We start from the raw sequence: 9,317 nt of genomic DNA, 5'->3' as shown, positions 1-9,317 counted from the left end.
GACGGATAGACGAGGCAAATATTCCCCACTCTAGTGAAATTTATCAAAGAGGTTTAACCTCTGAGATAAAACTTGGAGTTTATGATAAGGGGTTCAAGTCGAACCCACTACTCTCCAAAAAAGAAAGAAATCCAATGATAGTAAATTTGATTTACTTGTCTTGGAGACGTGCTTAGTAGAGAATGATGATTCTGCCTGGATAATTGATTCAGGAGCTATTAATCACTTATGTTCTTCCTATCGGAGATTTAATTCTTGGAGACAATTGGAAGCTAGAGAGATGACTTTTCGAGTAGGTACTGGTGAGGTCGTTTTACTTGTTGCCATAGGTAGGCTCAAGTTATTTTTGGATAAGAAATGATATATGTTATTAGATGATGTATATGTAGTTTCTAATATCAAGAGGAACTTAATCTCTGTTTCTTTTTTGATTGAACAAAAGTATTCTCTTTCCTTCTATGAAAATGAAGTGCTTATTTTAAGAATGGAATGGTGATAGGCTTTGCTTTAATGGAAATTAACTTATATGTACTAAGGTCGTTAGTTACAAAGGCTGTCCAAAATACTAAAATGTTCAGAACGACAACAACTACTAAGAGAGCAAGAGTTTCTCCTAAAGAAAATGCCCACCTTCGACATCTAAGGTTAGGTCACATTAATCTCAATAGGATTAAGAGATTGGTTAAAAGTGGACTTCTAAATGGTTTAGAAGAAAACTCTTTACCTGTATGTGAGTCATGCCTTGAAGGCAAAATGACTAAACGACCTTTTACTGGAAAAGGTTATAGAGCCAAAAAGACCTTAGAGCTTATACATTCAGACCTCTGTGGTCTGATGAATGTAAAAGCAAGAGAAGTATATGAATATTTCATCTCTTTCATTGATGATTATTCAAGATATGAGTATCTTTACCTAATGCAACATAAGTCTGAAGCACTTGAAAAGTTCAAGGAGTACAAGACGGAGGTTGAAAACTTGTTAGTAAAAAGACAAAAATACTACGATTTAATCATGATGGAGAGTATATAGACTTAAGATTCCACAACTATTTGATAGAACATAGAATTACATCCTAACTCTCAGTCCTTAGTACACTTTAACAAAATGGTGTATCAGAAAGGTGAAGTAAAACCCTGTTGGACATGGTTCGGTCTATGATGAGCTATGCTTGACTTCCTGACTTATTTTGGGGATATGCAGTAGATATTGTTGTTTATATCTTGAACAACGTTCCCTCAAAGAGTGTTTCTTAAACACCTTTTGAGTTATGAAGAGGTCGTATAGGTAGTTTACGTCACTTCAGGATTTGAGGATGTCCAGCTCATATGCTCAATGAAAAATCCCAAAAAGTTGGAACATCATTTGAGTGTATGTGTGAAACTCGAACCCTATTTTTCCTACTTAAGTGAGTAATTAGTATGTTAAACAAGTTTGGGTATAAATTAAGGTTATGTTGTAGAGAAAAGTTTGAGAAAAGGGAAGAAGAAAGTTCTAAGTGTTAAAATAGGGTTCTCGGGTAGTATGTTCGGAAGCATTTGATGAAGAAAAATTGGCTAAGTGTGGAAGCCAAAGTGGCCATGCGTTGAGATCTTGATGCGTTGATGCATAGGGCCTTGTGGGTAGAAGCCATGCTCAATGGAGGTTAGTAGATCACATGGTAGGTGTGGAAGAAGAGGTTGATTTTTAGACTAAGTGTTGGGATGTTGTGCTTGGAAAGGCAAGGTGTGAGCGATAGGTGGCCGTGCGATGACATGAAGAAGCTAGCTAGGCATTGGCATGATTGGGCTGTTCATGCGATGTTATGAGGTTGGGTGATGGTGATAGCCTTAGGTAAGGTGATGAGCTTGGAAAGCATTGGTCTAGGGACATGCGGCCAGACAAGGCATTGGCGGATGCATGAGAGCAGGCCGGTTGAAGCAAGGTGTTGTGCGAGGGTGGATGCATGGCTGCATGCGAGGGGTTACACGAGTATGAGCACAAGATGCTAGGTGTGTGGTTGTGAGATGTGCGATGACAAGACCGTGCGATGCCAAGACCATGCGATGCCATGATTGTTAGGCTAGGAGATGAGGTGGCTATGCATTAGTAGGGCGAGCTATGCACTAAATCTATGCGATGCCTAGAAGAAAAAGCCTTTTCGTAAGGGGAGGTTAGATGTTGGCTTTAGATTAAGTGTTGGGAAAGAGGAACGCATGAGGGAAAGTTGGATGTATGGGTGGCGGTGGAAGCAACCATGCGCTCAACCTAGGACATATGCGTTGAGAATGAGACTATGTTGTGAATACTTAGAAAAATAATTAGAAGTTAAACACCATGCATCCAAGAGGGGAAATATGTCATTCTTGGATGTTAAGGAACAAAATGGCAGAAAGATAAGTTAGGTGGCTCAACCAAATGAACTCTTGGCCAAAACTAAGTAAGAGGTAGGCGCATACATGTATAGGACAAAGATGGAGAAGACAGCTTAAAGTATGAGGTTGGTAGGGAAGTAGGTGGTAGTAAAGTGAGGTGAAGACACTACAAGAGTTCACAAGGAGGTGGTGTCATGCATTGGAGTCTTAAGGGATGATGATGATAGTTTTCTGAAGGCTATAAATACCCAATGAACCTTCATTCAAAATACAAATCGGAAACCCTCTAAAAAAGGACTAAGAAGAGAAGAGAGAGACCAAGTTAGGCGTTGAGGGAAGTCCAACAGGTGTTGAGGAAGGTTCCCTAAGCGTCCAAGGTGCTGTCTGGGCGTTGAGATTACACCCAGGCATTGAGAAAGCCTCTCACAATGTAAAGATTGCTGCACCAACTTCAAATGACGAGTTCTCTTAAACTACTCATGCGAATTAGGTGATTCTTATGCTGAAGTCTCAGAAATTGAGTTTAGTTTCTGTGTGAGGACTGCTATCGAGAAATTCTAAGGGAAGGGTTGTGAGAAGTGAAGGAAACTAAGAAGAACACCCATAAGCTGTGATAGCCGAGCAAGGTGAAGTGATCTTTAGCTTATGAACTCTTAAATTGAAATTTAAAGAGAAAATTTTAACGTAAGTGAGTTAAGACATTTCTAAATAAGTTTGTAGAAGAAAGTGTCTCAAAATAAGGCCTGGAGTAATGAGTAATCTGAGCTTCAAAATGAATCTGGAAATTAGGATTCTAAAAGGGAGCCAGGAGGAACCATGGAACTCGCGAGGAAAAGAGGGTTCCTGCAAATAATTTGTGAGTGGTATTCTTTTAAGGTATTAAAGTATATCTATTAGATTATATGTTTATATTGTGAATGAGTAGCCGAAACGAAAATAAGAATATGTGGTCGAGATGGTCAGCGGGTCAATGGACTTAGTTCTTGAGCCTAGAGTAGAATCTCACAGGATGGTTATAGGGCATGAGACCTAGTTCCTGAGCCTATGGGAGGATCCTCGTATGGGATGGTTAGAGGGCCAACGGGCCTAGCTTCTAAGCCCATAAGAGAAGAAACTATGTGCACATAAGGAGATAGAACGGATATGATGAGTACTAGCTTTAACTATCTACCGTGCATGTAGGTAGGCTTGAGATCAGACTCGTTCAAGGTTGATGTTTGAGTGTTAACCTCATATTGTGGTATGCTTTTATTGTTATGAGTTGAAAGAGACTCTATAAGTCGTTTACTAGTCACGAGGCTTCTTGAAGCTCATTCTATTCTTTTATGTTTTTCTTCCTAGGTAGCGAAAAAGAGGGGTTCTATGGTGCTACTAAGGTTAAGGTCTTATTGGGGTTGATGCTCTAAATCTCGTAGGGTCCTGTAGTTTGTAAACACGTGTATAAACAAACATTTACGATGTAATAATATGAGATATTTTATTCACTACTGTTTATGAAATATGAGATATTTTAGTTGCATTAACCACAAACCATTAAACTAAGATCCTTGGTTATCGTTGCAACTTAAGCATGTATGTAGAGACATACAAGTAGATCATGCCTTAAGTGATAACCTAAATGGTCTATAGTATATGGATAAAGGAGGAAAACCTTATCCTAGTGACACTACGGATACGACCCACTTTGTAGATGTTACAAGTATTATAAAGTGCTACAAATGATTTGATCCTGGTCATTCATGTGGTGACATGCAAGCAGGGGTATCCTATATAAAGGAGTTTGTATAAGACCAGACCACGAAATGTGTAGTCTCGTTATATAACGCCGTTCATGATAGAGACTTTCATTTCACTAGAATGACCATAGGTAACATGACTTTAATCTTGAGTGAGTTGGGAACTCCTGCCTTTTAGGGCGGTCTTTTGATTTGCATGGGTGCGAGTGGCCAGATTGCCGACTCAAACCTACCACTTTGGGGGTTCATCTGATTGGGGAGCTGGGAACTCAGTTACACAAGACGAAATTCACTCATTCCCCGAAGTAGGGGTAAGTAGATGAATTGCTCCCTTAAGGGCTAATTTCGGGGCTTGAACAATGTGGCGCCACACCTTCTCTGGCCTGAGAAGTGTTCACTCATAGTAAAACTATGTTATATTGTTCATTAGAGGAATTAGTATTTAAGGAGTTAGATGTAACTACAGGGGCAAAATGGTAAATTGGCCCAGCTGTACTTACGAGTGATTTGTGAAGGGTCATCGTATTGTTGTTTGGTTGTACCTAATGGACACAAAAATATATTTGTAGTGTGAAGAGTGTAGTTGTCGATCTTTAATGGAATGCTCGATAGTTAACGGATGGTGGATATCGTGATTAAAGAGTTTAGTCAGTTATTTCACATACTATTGGAGCTTCAAGCTACAGGTCCATTAGATCCCCTTGGTTGCTCAATGGATTCAAGTTGAGAATCAGTTTTTGGGTTGTTTGGAAGTGTTCAAATTAACAAGAGGGAATTTGATTATATATGATATAATTAAATTGATTCAATTACATATGATATAATTGATTTGATGTATTAGATACATTAAATGGAGGAATTAATATAAATATGATTTATATTAAATGTCCATAAGGAGAAAAGAATTATGGTTTTAAAATATTACATATGATGTGATATTAAAACTATAGGTTATAAATATAATATGATAAATTAGTTATTATATTTATTATAATAAAACAATTATAAGAATATTGTTTGGTTGGTTATTGTTTGCTCCTTTAAACCGTGTTTGAAGTAGGAAGTTACTATCAGTTTTAATAACTGATGAATAAAAGTGAAAAGGTTTCATTTTTCTTATGATGGCATCACATTCGATCGAGTGAAAGAAAAAGCTATACGATAGCGCTTTAAGAGAGTGAACGATGAGGCATCGGGTTTATTAGACGACAACTTCTCGACGATCGAGTACCCTGTCTATACGATAGACTTAAGACATTCTCCCATTTACTCGATCGTTTACTCAATCGTTGAGTTCCTCCTTCCCTCTACCAAATCCACACAGAGTCCACACTCCTGGATTCTCACGCCGAGAATACCAGCAACCGAGTGGTAGTGTCATATTTTCTATTCGAGGGTCGAGGATCAAGTCTTACTCGATTGGATTCGAGATCTGACAGTTCATGAGTTGCACTGTTTGTTCGTTGCATTTGTACTCGTGATCGAGTTTGCTTGGACATTTGGACTGGGGTTTGATCGAGGGAATACATGAAAAAGAGTTCTTCAAAGGTATGTCACTCGATTCTAGTTGTTTAAGAAGAAAGCATGCTGTAATTTACTCGATGATGCATAAACTGTTCTTGTTGTTTGTAAATGCATTGTTCTTTCACAATGGTTTTTGAAACAATCTTGCTTCTGCTCACTGGTTCTCTTGTTAAATAGTTCATTCAATTGGTTCAGAGCTAGGTTGTTTATAATATTCCAAATTCCATTGATGTATTGGAATTGCATTTAAATTTTGGTGGTCTTAGTGTTAGATGTATTTGTGGGATTTGAGTTAATGGATGTTTCTGGGATGATTGCCTCTGTTTATTGCTTTCTTTACATTTCAAAGTTAATTTTTAAGGGCCCTTGTGTTTTTGGGCATTATTAACTTGCTATCGAGTCTGTATTCAAAGTGTTTGAGTCTGTAAGCATCGTTCGTGATGAAGCTTCAAGCATGGATATGCACTTTACTTCAAGGAAGAAGACTAAAAGTTGGTCAAATCGTGTAACCTATGCTAAACGATCGTGTAGAAAAAGTTCTACTCGATCATGTAGCATTTGCTAAATGATCACATGGCTGATGCTACGCGATCGAGTAGGCCAGCATGCTTCATCACATAGTCCCTGGCTACCCGATCACTCTGTAGAGTATACTCGATGCTTGCTCCTCGATCGTTTAGATGATCATGTTTCATCACATAGTTGTCGTCTACTCGGTCGTTTAGGCATGAGTTATACTCGATGCACTGCACGATCGAGTGGCCTTCATGCTTCATCGCATTGTTAAAGGCACTCAATCCATGTTACACGATCGTGGCTACTCGACCAATGATACTCAACGATCATAAGGAAAAGCTACATGATTAGGGAGCGAGGCTTCGCGCAGGCAATTCAAGACTCGGTTCTCCTGTTTGAACTGGTTGACTTGATGGTTTATGTAATATATAGATTTAATTTCCGATTTTTTAGGCAAATCATCCCCGTCCATTGATTTTGATGAATGTACATGAGATGTATGTTTAAATTATATGTCATAAAGTATTCCATATAGTTTTAAATCCCACCATAGGTTATGTATTTATTCATGCATCATCTTTATATTATAAGACTTATAATATAGTAGTTTGCATGATTAAATTACTTTAAAGCATGCTCATGCATCATATAATATAAGAGTTATAATATATGCATACATTAAGCATATTCATGCATCATCTTTATATTATAAGTGTTATAGTATAAAGGTGTATGAAAGCATGTATGCTTGGTTCACAATAATTTATATAAGAGTTATATATAGTAATGGATGGATATCGCATGAAGCATGACACATAGGTTAATTTATAAGAGTATAAATACCTAGTCTAGCTTAGAAATGTTGATGGTTTTAGTTGTTTCCTTTTATAAGAGTTATAATGAAAATTAGAACTAAAATCAATAAGAAAGACACGTATGCAAACTTAGGTTTGAATCATGTTTTAAAAGAGTTTTAAAATTTGTTTGAGATAAACCTAAGATCACGGTTCTAATGAAAACTGAAACCTAAGTTTAATCTTTTAATCAGTTTAATAGGATTAAATTGACTAAAACAAGATTAAATATGTACCAAATCTATCTATAAGGGACCTTTTATCTAAGGCGGGTTTTGTCTAGGCTGGGGTACTTAACCTGACGGAAACGGAACACTCCTACCTGGGAACCTACCTGGAAAGGTGAATTAGATAGATTTGTTGCATGCATGCAAATTTGATGATAGTCTGTTAAAGTGTTTAATGGGACTTGATTCGAACTTGTTTAATTATCAAAAGCAAGAGTTGTTTTTTAGCAAATTAAACTCCCACTTAGATAAAATCAGTAGGCAGATTGTCTAAGTTAATGAATCCCTAGGTAGAACATTCAGTGGGAGATACTTAGGGTATATGATACTTCACTTAAACCTCTACACGTTTCTCCCTAAAGTTCACACCGTGAGATTTATCCTCGGCCTCGAGGCACCCTAGAAGTGTCCCCCCTAAAAGATGGTGTTTGGGTAGGTCAATACTAAGGTGAATGGAGAGAATGTTCATAGTAAGTGCGAGCGAGATGTGTGACAACATATCCCACAGTCTCTCTCATTAGGTTGGATATGTTTTGTGCATCGCCTTGAGGCACCCTAGGAGTGTCCCCCCTAAAGGATGGCAATTTTGCATGATTCTTTATCTGATCTCCTAAAAAGGATAATGTTGCTTTAGTCTCTTATCCTAATATGATTTTTCCCTACAGTGGGCGCCTTAGGGTGGGACTCTAAGGCCTAAAATGAGGGGTTGCACTTACGCAGAATTGTTAAAGGTTAACAAATTTTGAATAAAAAAATGGTGACTGTTAGAGTCAGTTACAAGAGTTGTTTCTGTCTAATGGTTGAGAATGTCTCATCCTAGTGAAAGGGCACTTGATCACCCCATCGGTGACTTTTTCCTGCCTTACTGGGGCATCATTGCAAAATAGATGTCATTTCACTTAGGTTACATTAGAACTATTTTGCTAAAACCTAAAATTGGTATTAAAGTGGTAGTGCAAATAGACTTATTAAGTTTGTTCATGTTTTTCAGCAACTTTTAAAATGGCAACCGCCACTTTAGCTCTATTATCTATCGATAAACTGACTAGCGAAAACTACGCTAGATAGAAAAAAAACGATTAATACTATACTGATCATTGATGACCTCCGATTCGTCCTTACAGAGGAATGTCCTCCTATTCCAACTTAAATCGCCACTCAAAGTGTTCGAGAGGCATATGAGAAATGGACACGGACGAACGAGAAAGTCCGAGTTTACATCTTGTCTAGTCTGAACGACGTCTTGGCCAAGAAGCATGAGCTCATGGTCTCTGTGTGTGAGATCATGGAGTCCCTGAGGGGAATGTTCGGACAACCGTCCGGGTGGCTCAAGCATGAAGCTCTTAAGTGCATCTTCAACTCCAAAATGGAGGAGGATACATCTGTTCGAGAACATGTTCTGAACATGATGGTCAACTTTAATATGGCGGAGATGAATGGGGCTCACATCGATAAGGGCAGCCAGGTTAGCTTTATTCTGCAAATGTTGCCAGAAAGCTTCATTCATTTTGTCAGCAACGCTGCTTTGAACAAAGTTGATTACACCTTTACAACTCTCCTCAACGAGTTGTAGACATTCCAATCTTTGCTGAAAAGCAAGGAGGAGAAGGTTGGTGAGGCAAATGTTTCTTCATCATCTAAGAAGTTCCATCGGGGTTCGATCTCAGGAACTAAGTCTGCACCTTCTACTTCCAACACTAATAAGTGGCAAAAGAAGAAGGGTAGTAAGGGGAAAGGGAAGGCACCGGCTAATCCACAACCTTCCACTCAATGAGATAAGTGACCAGCACTGGTTGAAAAAGAAAAATATTTCCATTGCAACCAGGATGGGCATTGGAAGCGAAACTGTCCACGCTGGTGAAAAGAAAGGAAGAAGGCTAAGGCCAAGGCCAAACAAGGTAAATGTGATTTACTGGTTTTGGAAACTTTTTTAGTGGAGAATGATGATTCTTTCTGAATTATAGACTATGGGGCCACTAATCATGTTTGTTCTTCTTTTCAGGGGCTTAGATCCTGGCGGCAGCTTGAGGCTGGTAAGATGACGATGCGAGTAGGCACCAGACACGTCGTCTCAGCTGTTGCAGTGGGAGGCCTCCAGTTGACTTTACA

This window comes from Benincasa hispida, chromosome 1 (genome assembly GCF_009727055.1).
Source record: "Benincasa hispida cultivar B227 chromosome 1, ASM972705v1, whole genome shotgun sequence".
In the NCBI taxonomy this organism is placed as follows: Eukaryota; Viridiplantae; Streptophyta; class Magnoliopsida; order Cucurbitales; family Cucurbitaceae; genus Benincasa; species Benincasa hispida.
The sequence above is the reverse complement of the archived record's forward strand: the minus strand, read 5'-3'. Positions refer to the sequence as shown.